Below are 15,728 nucleotides of genomic sequence, written 5' to 3'. Positions count from 1 at the left end.
GATCCTAGGCTTTTTTTGTTAGCAATTTTTAAGTTACTGTTTCATTCTCACTACTTGTTATTGGTCTGTTCAGAGTTTCTATTTTTTTCTTGGTTTAATCTAGGAGAGTTGTATATTTCCAGGAATTTATCCATCTCCTCTAGATTTTCTGGTTTATGTGCATGAAGGTGTTCATAGTAGTCTTAAACGATCTTTGTATTTCTGTGGTATTTGTTGTAATATCTCCCATTTAGTTTCTAATGCAGCTTATTTGGATCCTCTCCCTTCTCTTCCTGGCTAATCTCAATTTTGTTTATCTTTTCAAAGAACCAGTTTTTGTTTTATTTCTCTTTTGTGAGGTCTTTTTTTGTTTCAATTTCGTTTAGTTCTGCTGTGATCTTGGTTATTTCTTTTCTTCTGCTGGGGTTGGGTTTGGTTCATTCTTGTTTCTCCAGTTCATTGAGATGTGATGTTAGCTTGTTTATTTGTTCACTTTCAAACTTTTTGATGTAGGCTTAATGCTATGAACTTTCCTCTTAGCACCACTTTTGCTGTATCTCAGAGGTTTTGATAAATTGTGCCACTAATATCATTCAGTTCAAAGAATTTTTTAACTTTCATCTTGATTTATTTTTGACCCAAAGATCATTTAAGAACAGAATATGTAAATCCCATGTATTTTGAGAAATGTCTGTTCATATCCTTTGCCCACTTTTTGATGGGGTTGTTTGTTTTTTTCTTGTAAATTTGTTTGAGTTCTTTTGTAGGTTCTGGATATTAGCCGTTTGTCAGATGAGTAGATTGCAAAAATTTTCTTCCATTCTGTAGGTTGCCTGTTCACTCTGATGGTAGTTTCTTTTGCTGTGCAGAAGCTCTTTAGTTTAATTAGATTCCATTTGTCAATTTTGGCTTTTGCTGCCGTTGCTTTTGGTGTTTTAGACATGAAGTCCTTGCCCATGCCTATGTCCTGAATGGTACTACCTAGGTGTTCTTCTAGGGTTTTTATGGTACTAAGTCTAACATTTAAGTCTCTAATCCATCTTGAATTAATTTTCATATAAGCAGTAAGGAAAGGATCCAGTTTCAGCTTTCTACTTACGGCTAGCCAATTTTCCCAGCACCATTTATTAAATAGGGAATCCTTTCCCCATTTCTTGTTTCTCTCAGGTTTGTCAAAGATCAGATGGCTGTAGATGTGTGGTATTATTTCTGAGGACTCTGTTCTGTTCCATTGGTCTATATCTCTGTTTAGGTACCAGTACCATGCTGTTTTGGTTACTGTAGCCTTGTAGTATAGTTTGAAGTCAGGTAGCGTGATGCCTCCAGCTTTGTCCTTTTGACTTAGGATTGTCTTGGCAATGCGGGCTCTCTTTTGGTTCCATATGAACTTTAAAGCAGTTTTTTCCAATTCTGTGAAGAAACTCATTGGTAGCTTGATGGGGATGGCATTGAATCTATAAATAACCTTGGGCAGTATGGCCATTTTCACGATATTGATTCTTCCTATCCATGAGCATGGTATGTTCTTCCATTTGTTTGTGTCCTCTTTGATTTCACTGAGCAGTGGTTTGTAGTTCTCCTTGAAGAGGTCCTTTACATCCCTTGTAAGTTGGATTCCTAGGTATTTTATTCTCTTTGAAGCAATTGTGAATGGAATTTCATTCCTGATTTGGCTCTCTGTTTGTCTGTTACTGGTGTATAAGAATGCTTGTGATTTTTGCACATTAATTTTGTATCCTGAGACTTTGCTGAAGTTGCTTATCAGCTTAAGAAGATTTTGGGCTGAGACGATGGGGTTTTCTAAATACACAATCATGTCATCTGCAAACAGGGACAATTTGACTTCTTCTTTTCCTAACTGAATACCCTTGATTTCTTTCTCTTGCCTGATTGCCCTAGCCAGAACTTCCAACACTATGTTGAATAGGAGTTGTGAGAGAGGGCATCCCTGTCTTGTGCCAGTTTTCAAAGGGAATTTTTCCAGTTTTTGCCCATTCAGTATGATATTAGCTGTGGGTTTGTCATAAATAGCTCTTATTATTTTGAGGTACGTTCCATCAATACCGAATTTGTTGAGCGTTTTTAGCATGAAGGGCTGTTGAATTTTGTCAAAAGCCTTTTCTGCATCTATTGAGATAATCATGTGGTTCTTGTCTTTGGTTCTGTTGATATGCTGGATTACGTTGATTGATTTGCGAATGTTGAACCAGCCTTGCATCCCAGGGATGAAGCCCACTTGATCATGGTGGATAAGCTTTTTGATGTGCTGCTGAATCCGGTTTGCCAGTATTTTATTGATGATTTTTGCATCGATGTTCATCAGGGAGATTGGTCTAAAATTCTCTTTTTTTGTTGTGTCTCTGCCAGGCTTTGGTATCAGGATGATGTTGGCCTCATAAAATGAGTTAGGGAGGATTCCCTCTTTTTCTATTGATTGGAATAGTTTCAGAAGGAATGGTACCAGCTCCTCCTTGTACCTCTGGTAGAATTCAGCTGTGAATCCATCTGGTCCTGGGCTTTTTTTGGTGGGTAGGCTATTAATTGTTGCCTCAATTTCAGAGCCTGCTATTGGTCTATTCAGGGATTCAACTTCTTCCTGGTTTAGTCTTGGGAGAGTGGACGTGTCCAGGAAATTATCCATTTCTTCTAGATTTTCTAGTTGATTTGCATAGAGGTGTTTATAGTATTCTCTGATGGTAGTTTGTATTTCTGTGGGGTCGGTGGTGATATCCCCTTTATCATTTTTTATTGCGTCTATTTGATTCCTCTCTCTTTTCTTCTTTATTAGCCTTGCTAGCGGTCTGTCAACTTTGTTGATCTTTTCAAAAAACCAACTCCTGGATTCATTGGTTTTTTGGAGGGTTTTTTGTGTCTCTATCTCCTTCAGTTCTGCTCTGATCTTAGTTATTTCTTGCCTTCTGCTAGCTTTTGAATGTGTTTGCTCTTGCCTCTCTAGTTTGTTTAATTGTGATGTTAGAGTGTCAATTTTAGATCTTTCCTGCTTTCCCTTGTGGGCACTTAGTGCTATAAATTTCCCTCTACACACTGCTTTAAATGTGTCCCAGAGATTCTGGTATGTTGTATCTTTGTTCTCATTGGTTTCAAAGAACATCTTTATTTCTGCCTTCATTTCGTTATGTGCCCAGTAGTCATTCAGGAGCAGGTTGTTCAATTTCCATGTAGTTGAGCGGTTTTGATTGAGTTTCTTAGTCCTGAGTTCTAGTTTGATTGCACTGTGGTCAGAGAGACAGTTTGTTATAATTTCTGTTCTTTTACATTTGCTGAGGAGTGCTTTACTTCCAATTATGTGGTCAATTTTGGAATAAGTGTGATGTGGTGCTGAGAAGAATGTATATTCTGTTGACTTGAGGTGGAGAGTTCTATAGATGTCTATTAGGTCTGCTTGCTGCAGAGATGAGTTCAATTCCTGGATATCCTTGTGAACTTTCTGTCTCGTTGATCTGTCTAATGTTGACAGTGGAGTGTTGAAGTCTCCCATTATTATTGTATGGGAGTCTAAGTCTCTTTGTAAGTCTCTAAGGACTTGCTTTATGAATCTGGGTGCTCCTGTATTGGGTGCATATATATTTAGGATAGTTAGCTATTCCTGTTGAATTGATCCCTTTACCATTATGTAATGGCCTTCTTTGTCTCTTTTGATCTTGATGGTTTAAAGTCTGTTTTATCAGAGACTAGGATTGCAACCCTTGCCTTTTTTTTTTGTTCTCCATTTGCTTGGTAGATCTTCCTCCATCCCTTTATTTTGAGCCTATGTATGTCTCTGCATGTAGATGGGTCTCCTGAAGACAGCAGACTGATGGGTCTTGACTCTTTATCCAGTTTGCCAGTCTGTGTCTTTTAATTGGAGCATTTCGTCCATTTACATTTAAGGTTAATATTGTTATGTGTGAACTTGATCCTGCCATTATGATATTAACTGGTTATTTTGCTCATTAGTTGATGCAGTTTCTTCCTAGCCTCGATGGTCTTTACATTTTGGCACGTTTTTGCAATGGCTGGTACCGGTTGTTCCTTTCCATGTTTAGGGCTTCCTTCAGGGTCTCTTGTAAGGCAGGCCTGGTGGTGACAAAATCTCTAAGTATTTGCTTATCTGTAAAGAATTTTATTTCTCCTTCACTGATGAAACTTAGTTTGGCTGGATATGAAATTCTGGGTTGAAAATTCTTTTCTTTAAGAACGTTGAATATGGCCCCCACTCTCTTCTGGCTTGTAGAGTTTCTGCCGAGAGATCTGTTGTCAGTCTGATGGGCTTCCCTTTGTGAGTAACCTGACCTTTCTCTCTGGCTGCCCTTAAGATTTTTTCCTTCATTTCAACTTTGGTGAATCTGGCAATTATGTGTCTTGGAGTTGCTCTTCTGGAGGAGTATCTTTGTGGCGTTCTCTGTATTTCCTGAATTTGAATGTTGGCCTGCCCTGCTAGGTTGGGGAAGTTCTCCTGGATGATATCCTGTAGAGTGTTTTCCAATTTGGTTCCATTTTCCCTCTCACTTTCAGGCACCCCAATCAGACGTAGATTTGGTCTTTTTACATAATCCCATACTTCTTGCAGGCTTTGTTCATTTCTTTTTCTTCTTTTTTCTTTTGGTTTCTCTTCTCGCTTCATTTCATTCATTTGATCCTCAATCGCTGACACTCTTTCTTCCAGTTGATCGAGTCGGTTACTGAAGCTTGTGCATTTGTCACGTATTTCTCGTGTCATGGTTTTCATCTCTGTCATTTCGTTTATGACCTTCTCTGCATTCATTAGTTTAGCTGTCAATTCTTCCACTCTTTTTTCAAGATTTTTAGTTTCTTTGCGCTGGGTACGTAATTCCTCCTTTAGCTCTGAGAGGTTTGATGGACTGAAGCCTTCTTCTCTCATCTCATCAAAATCATTCTCTGACCAGCTTTGATCCGTTGCTGGGGATGGGCTGTGCTCCTTTGCAGGAGGAGATGTGCTCTTATTTTTTGAATTTCCAGCTTTTCTGCCCTGCTTTTTCCCCATCTTTGTGGTTTTATCTGTCTCTGGTCTTTGATGATGGTGACGGACTGATGGGGTTTTGGTATAGGTGTCCTTCCTGTTTGATAGTTTTCCTTCTGACAGTCAGGACCCTCAGCTATGGGTCTGTTGGAGATTGCTTGAGGTCCACTCCAGACCCTGTTTGCCTGGGTATCAGCAGCAGAGGTTGCAGAGATAGAATTTTGCTGAACAGCGAGTGCACCTGTCTGATTCTTGCTTTGCAAGCTTCCTCTCAGGGATGTACTCCAGCCTCTGAGGTGTGGGGTGTCAGACTGCCCCTAGTGGGGGATGTCTCCCAGTTAGGCTACTCAGGGGTCAGGGACCCACTTGAGCAGGCAGACTGCCCCTTCTCAGATCTCAACCTCCGTGTTGGGAGATCCACTGCTCTCTTCAAAGCTGTCAGACAGAGTCGTTCGCGTCTGCACAGGCTTCTGCTCCTTTAGCTGAGCCCTGTCCCCAGAGGCGGAGTCTACAGAGACAGGCAGGTTTCCTTGAGCTGCTGTGAGCTCCACCCAGTTCGAGCTTCCCAGCAGCTTTATTTACCTACTTAAGCCTCAGCGATGGTGGGCGCCCCTCCCCCAGCCTCGCTGCTGCCTTGCGGTTAGATTGCTGCAGACTGCTGTGTTAGCAAGGAGGGAGGCTCCGTGGGCGTGGGACCCTCCCGGCCAGGTGTGGGATATATTCTCCGGTGTGCCGGTGTTACAGCGCAGTATTGGGGTGGGAGTTACCCGATTTTCCAGGTGTCGTGCGTCTCAGTTCCCCTGGCTAGGAAAAGGGACTCCCTTCCCCCTCGCACTTCCCAGGTGAGGCGATGCCTCGCCCTGCTTCAGCTCTCGCTGGTCAGGCTGCAGCAGCTGACCCACATGGATTGTCCAGCACTCCCGAGTGAGATGACCCCAGTACCTCAGTTGAAAATGCAGAAATCACCGGTCTTCTGTGTTGCTGGCACTGGGAGATGGAGACTGGAGCTGTTCCTATTCGGCCATCTTGCTCCGCCCCCAACCGAAAATAATTTCATGTTAATTTTTTTTCTTAATATGGTTTTAGTAAAGATCTGTACCAAATGTAAGTGTAAACTGATTTAAACTTTTCTTTATGTAGAAATCAGATTCCTGGCCTAAAAGAGGAGCTGTTTTATGTCTTTACACATAACATCAATTTTCCTTTCTTCAGTCAATGAGTAAAGAAGTTTATTTACTTCTAGTTTAATCAGTAAAGAAATTGGAACTCCCACTTGGGCCTGGAACACAAATTATTAAAACAAAACAAAAAAATGTAGTCTTTTAATCAATGTCCAGAAAGCAAATGAGGAAAGTTAGTTTTTCAGGAAAAACAGTGACAACATTAAATTGGCCTCTTTATCAAGTCCATAGACTGACTTACACATTATGAACTTATAATCTTATAAGAGTAGCAAGAACGATATAGAATTGCTCTGGAGGGAATGGTGTGCAAAGAGAAATGTTATCAGGGGAGGTGAGCCAATAACATGTATAATAACTACTCTCTTGTATTTGCATGCCTGCAAGAGTTTTACAGTACTCAGCCCAAACATGAACAGAGGCCCTCTGGCTCGATTATAATTTCACCAAGAGAGCCTTCTTCATGTAGCCAGCTTTCCTTTATTAAAATGTCTGAGATTTTTAAAGAAGTCAAGCTACTATAAAAACCCCAGTAAAATTTGTTTCTAATACTATAACTTATTTTGGATATCTTATAAGTCCATTGATACTTTTAAAATTTTTGCTGGCCAGTTCAATATATTTTTCAGAATGAGCTCATTATGCTGCCATAACGAGTAGCCCCCAGACCTCAAGGTTTAATACAACAAAGGTTATTTCCTGCTCATTTTTCACCTCTTATAGGTCTGCCATGGGGCTCTGCTCATTATAGTCACTCACTGCCCCAAGCTGACCCAGGCTACACCTTGACATATGCTTTCAAGTTGCCCAAGGCAGGGAAAATGGAATGTAGCCAATTACCTAGTGGCCCTTAAACCTTTGGCCTAGAAGTGACACAGGTCACATCTGCTACATTCATCTGGACAAATGCATGTCATTTGGTGATACCTAACTGTTGAAGATGTGAAGAGGTATAAATCTATAATGGGCCTCACAAGAGGGGAGAAGCAAATATCTGAGTAGCCTGTAGGTGGCTAGCATGTACCAGGGTACAGTTCAGTTGGACACTAAAGGACATTCAGAAAAGAAATGATTCTATAGTCCAGTACATTTGAAAACTTTGAGTCAAACAAATTGAACTATATTTCTTCACTGTGTGATTGTTAGTATTTAATGCTGTGAAGTGGATTGTGAATAGCTAAGAACGTGTTATAATATGAAGTGTTTTCCAAATGCATTAAACTATGGAACTTTTTTTCTTCACATAGCATCTGGAGAAACATTCTTTGCTTGGTGCTCTTTCCAAGACGGATTTCATGGGTACTTTCTGAGCCCCTCTTCAACTTATCTAATTTATCTTTATTTAATAGGATACTTTACATATTATTCATTAAAATGTTTGATGCAGAGAGATAATAAGTGAGAACTTTTCTAAAGAAATATCATGAATGTCTAAATGAAGTTCTTTTTTTCAGAAAAGTTATACATTAGAATTTTAATGATGAATGTTAAAGTGTAAAGTATATGGTGGCAGATAGACTAAGAGGCTTACTTCAGATTTCTTTGAGACTCTAAAGAAGTGTCCAAGGCTTTGTCTGTCCCACCTGACTATGGTACTTCTAAGTTTAAAGTCTGGGAGAGATTTAACTTTTAAGAGCCTGTCAGATTGCAAGATGTGATTTATCTAAAACTTCAGTGAGATAAAAATTAATTAAAGTTTATTAACTCTTGCTCAGAATAATACATTCTGCTAATTTGGAGATAAAAATTTGTTAGCAACTGTTACATGGTACATGGAAACTGAATTAGATTATTTAGGGATAATAATAGGTTTTCACATCTTTTTAATATCATACTTTTTTATTAAAAATTGATACTTCATTTCTCATATGAAGAATTACAACATATGAAGTTAAAAATTAAGTAAAAAGAAGAGAGAAGTCACTAATAATGACAAGTCATTCAAACAATGAAAAATGATAACAAGAAATTCAAATGAGAAGTAATTAATGAGTCACCTATCCAGGATGTTATTCAGTTACATTACCTGTTAGGAATGTAGCTGTGTATCATAAAGCAAGTTACAAAAATTTTATGTGAGGAGACAAAATCAGAGTCACGAAATCCCTATAGTAAGATTTCTAAATTCCAGGCACATATTCAGTTTCCAATTACCCTTATTTTGTAAACAACTCTAACTAGGGTCGTTATTTGGTTTATAACTATAGAAAATTGAGATCAACATATGAAAGAGTGGGAATTGACAAGTGGAATTATGTACTATGGGCAGTGAAAAGCAAACGGGGAGTCTACACATGTGACTGAATATTCTACTGAGTTAAATACTCAAAGGAGACAACAGTCTGAGATGCTTCTGCCTAGGGTCAAATTTGCACTTGAGAAATATCTCTGATCTAGCATAGTAATTTATATTGATGATAATTATCTGTAGTCATCAAAAATGTTAATTATTTTCAGTGCAGTAGCTAGGACATTAGGGACTTGTGTAGTATCTTTGAAGAGGCTTTCTATCTGAAACTACTAAATAAAAGATATACAAAAGCATGGATCCTATGTAGCTGTCTAACTCAACTATCCAAAATGATTCATTCCCCAAGTACTTTTTTTCTTCCTCATCGTGGTCATGTAAAACATCCCATAACATTATGTTGACCCATAGGTGGCAATATTGGTATTGTGCAAGTCAAGCACAAAAAGATGGGGGTGAGTAAGGCAACATAATTTAATAGCGCAATGAAGAAAATGATTGAATCTGAAATCCAACTTTGATGAACATAAAATAACTTTACCAAATCTTCTGGAATTTAGCCCTTACTTACAAAATACCCCCCACTGACTTATAGGTTTGGATTTTTTTAAAAAGTCGAAATTATATGTCCTGAAAAAATGTTATTGTATTTTGAACGTATTTTTGTTTATGTATGGTGGTTTGTTAAACTTTGTATTAAACCAGTTTTTCACAGCTACATTCCTAATATCTTTGTTCACATTTAGGAATATTAGGGCAAAATCCAAATTATACTGTCCAATATCTACAACTAGGAATTGTGTCAGCAACTTTGTGGAGGACTCAGGGACCACTTCTGGATGAATTAAGGCAGTTGGTCTCCAGAATGCTTAGTGAATTTCTGATGTCTGTTGAAATAATGATTATATATAATGTCTTATGTGGTGAAAGGACCCTTTGGCCCTTTAGGGCAATATGTTTTAATTATTTTTAAGCTAATTTAGTATTTCTTAAAATTTGTAAACCCATGTGCCTATTTGTTCAACATAACAATCTCACAGCATCTCTTCTACCCCTTCCTAGATTCTGATACTTCACCTTGGGGACAGGTACAGTTTTCTTTTGAAAACTGTGTTCTTTAAATCATCCCTCCATTTTACTTTTCTATAATATGTATAAATATTTTTCTCATTTTTAATTATAAAATGATAACATTGGTTATGCAGGCATTTTCTTTTTTGCCCTCCAGTAACTCTGATATACTCCATCGCTCCGAGAGGTATGTGCATGTGTGTATGTGTTAGTGTGTGTGTGTGTGAGAGAGACAAGGACAGACAGAGAGGGAGGGAGAGAGAGAAAGAGACAGACAGAGAAGCAGAGACAAAGGCACAGAAAGAGAGACACACAATAGAGTGCCATAAAAGAAACATTGACAAACTTTGAAAAATTTTAAGTGACAAAAATAAACATTATGCAGTTTCTCTCAATTCTAAACCTGAGACATATAATACAACAACTAGTATCCACATGTGGCTATTTAAATGTAAGTAAAATTTAAAAATCTATTTCCTCAATAATAAGCCACATCTCTAGTGCTGAATATGCACAGGGGGCAACTTTATTGGATAGTGCAGATATAGAACATTTCATTATCAGAGATTGGTACTGAACGGTGTCACTCTATACTTTTAAGTTCTTTGGGTTACAATCCTCTTATCTTCGTATTTCCCTACATAAAACTTTGTACGTTAGAGGCATTCAGAAAATACTTGCTGGTTAAAAATAAAAGGCAATTTATATTAAAAAGTCTAGAAAAAATTGTGAAAAGCTTCAGGGACTGATTTGATTATTTGGTTTCTAATTATAGGAATATGAAATATTACATATGCAGTATGTGTAAATACAGATGTATAATACCTGTGTTCATTGGTACTTCTAGTCTTATCTCTGGCTTCCCTTTCTAATTCCTTACAAAACCACCATGGAAAAGCCTTCTGTCCAAAGTTCTATGCTGCAAAGGGGCAAATTAGTCCCAACAATGGCTTTCCAAGCACCCTGCAAAGATTGACCTGGCATTCGTTCCATGCTGTTCTCTTTAATTAACATTAATTAATTCACTCTTTTCTGGGTTTTCAATTTGCCTAGATAAGGCATTATAAATTAGAAAATGTAACACATTCAGGTTATAATGTAAAGGGCTCTGAGCTGATAGTTAATTAGCTTGATTCAGGAAGGATAAACCAAAAGAATGAATTTTTAATGCTAATTTAAAGGACATTAGTTGCTATGGGCAGAATGATTAAAATGCCAGTTTGAAGCAGGAAATTAGAATGCAGCAGCAATGGCCATCAGAGATTATCAGTGGTTTTTGTATTTATGCCAGGATTATGAGACATTCTGTCACCTGCCTATAGAAAAGTTTGACAAGTTCTGGAGGGTTATTTTGGTCTAAGACACATAATGGGTAAACCTTAATTGTCTTATCTTTTAACATGTGTTCATCCAAGTCTTCTTAGGAATGCAATAAACTAGAGTTATATTGTAGAATGAGATGTATTTACCTGGCTTGATGCATTCATCACAAGTAGCAGAGGGTTGACACTAGCCTCTCCTTCCAACCTTGTTTAACAACCGCTTACTGAGTACCAAGCACTGTCCTAGGCATTTTACAAATACTACCTCAGGTAATCCTCATAACAAATCTATGAGTTTTATACTACGATCATCCCCATTTTCTGTTTTCAGAAAGAAAACTGAAGCACAGAATGTTTAATTAATATGCTCAATGTCACACAGGTGGTAGGTGGCAGGTCCTAGATTTGAACCCAAGTAATCTGGCTTCAGTGACTATACTGTTAACTAGATAAGAAATCCAACTCAGCAGATTATTATCAGCTAAAAATGGCCTCTCAGTTAACTTTAAATGCACTGTTATCAACATTCAAAGATTATCCTCAAAGATGCCATCCTTTCTGAGGAACTCCAGAACACAGACATAGTGCAATGTGAGGAGATGAGGATCACTTACTCTATATTTAAAGATCCTTAATGAATCAGAAGATTCTTGGGGATCAGCAAGGGGTCTCTAATGTTGCCAAATGACTAGCAAAAAAAGCAAAGGCATAAAGTTTCAAACAAAATTAATCTTTTAAATTCAATCACTCAAACATTTTTAAAAACATTTACAATAAGCCAGGCACTAGTCTGGGTGCTGGATAGATATGGATGAAAAAGACGCCACCCCTGTTCACAAGGAGCTAACAGTTTAGTGCCAGGGGTCGGAGGGGAACATAGACAAAGGTAATTTTGTTACGGTATAGAGACCTCAAGAACGGATATTATATCAAGTACTAAAAGAGAAAAGAGTAGGGATAGATAACCCTTCTCCTATAGTGAGGAATAATGTTCAGGGAAGGTTTCAAGGGAGGTGAGATTTGCTCTGAGATGTAAGAATGAGGACTGAGAAGGTTGCAGCATCCCCAGTCTCGGCATTTTTGACAATTTGGATTAGATAATTTTTTGTTTGGAGGACTGGCCTGTACATTGGAAGATGTTGGATGGAAGTCCAGGTGTCTACCCACTAGATGCCAGCAGTGTCTTTCCTCAGGTTATGACAATCAAAAATGTCTTGTGGTGTTGTCAGATGTCCCCTGGGAGACAAAATTGCCCAAAGTTGAGAACTACTGAGCTGGGGGAAAAGGTGGTGGGAGGTGACTGGGGCTATTAGAAAGGGAAATTTGTCTGTCAGGGAGAGGACACATTGGGGATGACAGCCTGGAGGTAAAAGATCTGGGTATGTATAAAGCTGCTGGGGCATGAGCGTGAGGTACAATGTGGCCATGAATGGTTTTGATGATGATAGAGGCGGAAAAACTGACTGGTGGCCTGGAGAGAACTTGTAGGAAGCACACATAGGCAGGAGATGGACTAAAGGTTACTCTGAATCATAAATCCAGCCAGGCTGCCTCATGAACTTATAAGGAAGCAAGGCCAGTGTCCACACCAGTTAGGTGGGGCACAAAGAGACTGAGTGACTCATTCTGAGCAAAGGAGTTGCACTCTCCCCGAAGGCAGGTTAGAGGCTTTCTAAGTTCAGACAGCTTTTTTTTTTTTTTTTTTTTTTAAGAGAGCCAGACATGGCCTAACATGAGGAGAGGGGATTGTGTTCACCCTAATGTTTTTGCTATGTAAAGCATGAGACTGTGCGATAGGATATCTTCAGATATGACAGCATCAGTGAATACAGCAAGGTCCCATTGAGAACTAAAATCTTTGATGAATGAGCTGACCTCTTTAGGTAGATTTTCCAAGATATGAAAATCCTTAGTGCTTCAGTCTGCCCCCTTGAAACTTTAATTTTTTCTTATTTTACTTTATATTGCTTTCTTAGCATAAATGAAACCTAATTGGACCTTTCCTTGATAATTTAATGGTAGTTACTATGATCATTAGGTTGGTGTCTCTAAAGGGTGATCTAATTTATTTTACATCCTCGGGCAAGTCAAATGGACCAACTACTGCAATTGTGTTTTGTAATTTTTGGGTCACATTTTTATAGCTAGATATCAGCCGTAGATTCTTAAAACATTCTCATTTTGTTGTCTTCTGCCATAATTCAAAAACGTTATTGGTAATCTTTTTCTTTCTTCCTCAGAAACGTAATAACCAAGTTTGCTAGATTTACATTTAAAAATAGCTAACCTAAGTTCCAATAATGCCATAAATTACTTAGATAATGTTTAATATATGCCAGACAGTGTTCAAAATTGTAAGACTCTTCTTAATACTAAAAGTACTTAAGTCTTAGGGCATCAAGTTTTTACAACTGTGTCAGCAGTCTTTTCCTTTTACTCTGAAGTTCTTTTCTGTGTTCTGAAAAGTTAAGTGGCTAAAATTTTGATATTCAACTAAATGGGATTTTAAGTACTCATGATATAACCCTTTTAGAAATCGCTAAACTCAGAAAGCAGTTGATACTTTTAGCAATCTAGAACTGTTCAACAGAGTAACAAGAAGCAAGATGAGATTCTGAAAAAGAAAAACACATTAGGCTGAAGACTTGTGCCCACATTCCATTCAGGACCCCCATTATTTTGACTTCTTTAAAGCAGGAAGCTACTTAGGCTCCCTTATCAAATGACTGAAGCATGCACATTCACAAACATAGCTTCTCAGTCCAGGGAGGTCAAGAAATTCAGCAATTTGAAGAAAAAGACAAATGCTTCAGGATGGATGTGCTCAAAAGACCTGGAAAGAAATGCCTGGAGGGTTGCCCTTTCTTTCTATGACACATCACAACTTCCGGCAGAAAATCAAGAAAGGAAACTGGGCAACCATGATGATTAGTCATAAGGAAGGAGACAACAGGCATTATGAAGCCAACAGCTGCAGAACAATGGGAACCATGAGAGGCTATTTTTGTTTGGCTTCAACAATTAATTGAACCTGACAGTGTACTCTGCCTTCTCTCAATCTCCTCTTACTAAAAGTGGAAAGTTTCCATGCTAAAAAAAAAAAATAGTTATCTTTTTCCTGCTTAAGAATGATGAAAATGCCATTCTGCTCTTTCATCTTCATGTGTTTATCTCAAAATATACTTATTACAAATATAAAAATATTCAAACCTGTAAATGACAAGTATGTGTTATTGTGTTTCCACTGCTACTGTTTTGTGGCTATTTAAAAGGCTGCCATTTGGAATCCTAAACTTGAAATTGTAATAAGTTAGGGACCTCCCTTGGCAGTAAATATGGAAAAGAATAGCCAAAGGCCTTTAGTAGCAGATGGCTTATATGGCGGCCTTTATATTGTTTGTGTTGTTTTTGTTTTTATTTATTTAAATTCCAAATTGTATCATCACAAAAATAAAATTCCACCTAAGAATGATTTGGTTACCTCCTAATTTTTTTCTAGTATTTTCCAAACTGCTCCAAAGTGAAAGCAGATGGAAATTTTACACTACCAAATTGGAAAATAAAATTGTGAAACTTTTGAAAAAACTGTTGCCAACTTATTGGGTCTTGGACACACTGGTTATGGGTTTGGCAGTATCTTCCCAACCAACAGTGGTTCTTTGGAGCTTGTGGTTCTGAACAGTGGTTCCTCTGACTTAAGGGGATTTAGTACATTTTCATAAGCATAGATACTCTTTTGAGCTGAAGGTTTCAAATATCCAAGACAGCCTTCAGATAAATGAATGCAGGTACCTAGAAAGGTAACAGATAATTTTCATAGACATCTACTACTCATTAATGCCATGAGAAATATAGGCAAATTCAGGTGCATTATCTTAAAGGGACTATCTCAGAATTACAGAAAGTAGAGATAAATGGAAAGGTTTTACATCCTTGGGCAGGAGTCACGAAATGCCAGTGGGAGAAAGACATGAACAAGCAAGAGTGAATGTGAATACAGAATAGTTACATGGGATGAGGAAGATGTTTGGGAAAAACAATAGTGAGCAGGAGGTGGAGATGTGTAGGAAAAAGCCCCCATCAACTGTTTCTATGTCTTGTGCTTTCATCAGTGCTTCTCTACCTTTTAGCTTCTCTAACATCTGTGAGATTTAAATGAATTGTCGGTCCCTTTCTCCCAACCCACCAGTGTAAGCATAAAGACCATGGACACCTGCTAATGGACACCTCCTAATGGACACCTGCTGCTTTAGACCTCAGCATTTATTCTACCTTTTCCTGCTAAATTTTCTTCCATTTGGGGTGCTATATTTTACCTATTGCATACAATCTGGTGTTATAGCATGTGATCCATACAATTTCTTGGAAATTTACTTTTGAGAACAGCATCAAAAATACTTGCAAGACTTAAGGCTCATTCCCCTCAAAGGTGGCACCCTGAAGAGACTGTTTACCAGTTCCTTCTATGCAGATTCCCCAGAGCTGAGTTTTGTCCTTCCATAGCCTCATCCTTTACTTGAGCTATTCCTATGCATTCCCTTTCTATTTGCAAATTTCTTTTGCTATGATGACTGGAAGATTGGTCCATTTTCTTGGACAACGATTTATGTAGCCAAAGTGCAATTTTACTTGAAATATTCTGACCTCAGGCTGATGTACATAGTGTTCATTATCAGTGGTCTCTGTATTAAAGAATGTGTGTGTGTGTGTGTGTGTGAGAGAGAGAGAGACAGAGAGAGTAGAGAGACAGAGAGAGCATAAGGGAAAATGACACCAATTAATCTTGGAATGTCAAGGCTTAACTTTGATTAAATAAATGATAGACTTCTGATATGTAAATGTCCCCATTTTATTGCTTGCTCTATTGTAATCAGTACTCTTTTGCAGATAGTCTTGCGTAAAATTCTTCGTGTCACTCTATCATCTTGCAAAATCAGTGGGGTTCA

This window comes from Piliocolobus tephrosceles, chromosome 3 (assembly GCF_002776525.5).
Source record: "Piliocolobus tephrosceles isolate RC106 chromosome 3, ASM277652v3, whole genome shotgun sequence".
NCBI classification, from domain to species: Eukaryota; Metazoa; Chordata; class Mammalia; order Primates; family Cercopithecidae; genus Piliocolobus; species Piliocolobus tephrosceles.
The sequence above is the reverse complement of the archived record's forward strand: the minus strand, read 5'-3'. Positions refer to the sequence as shown.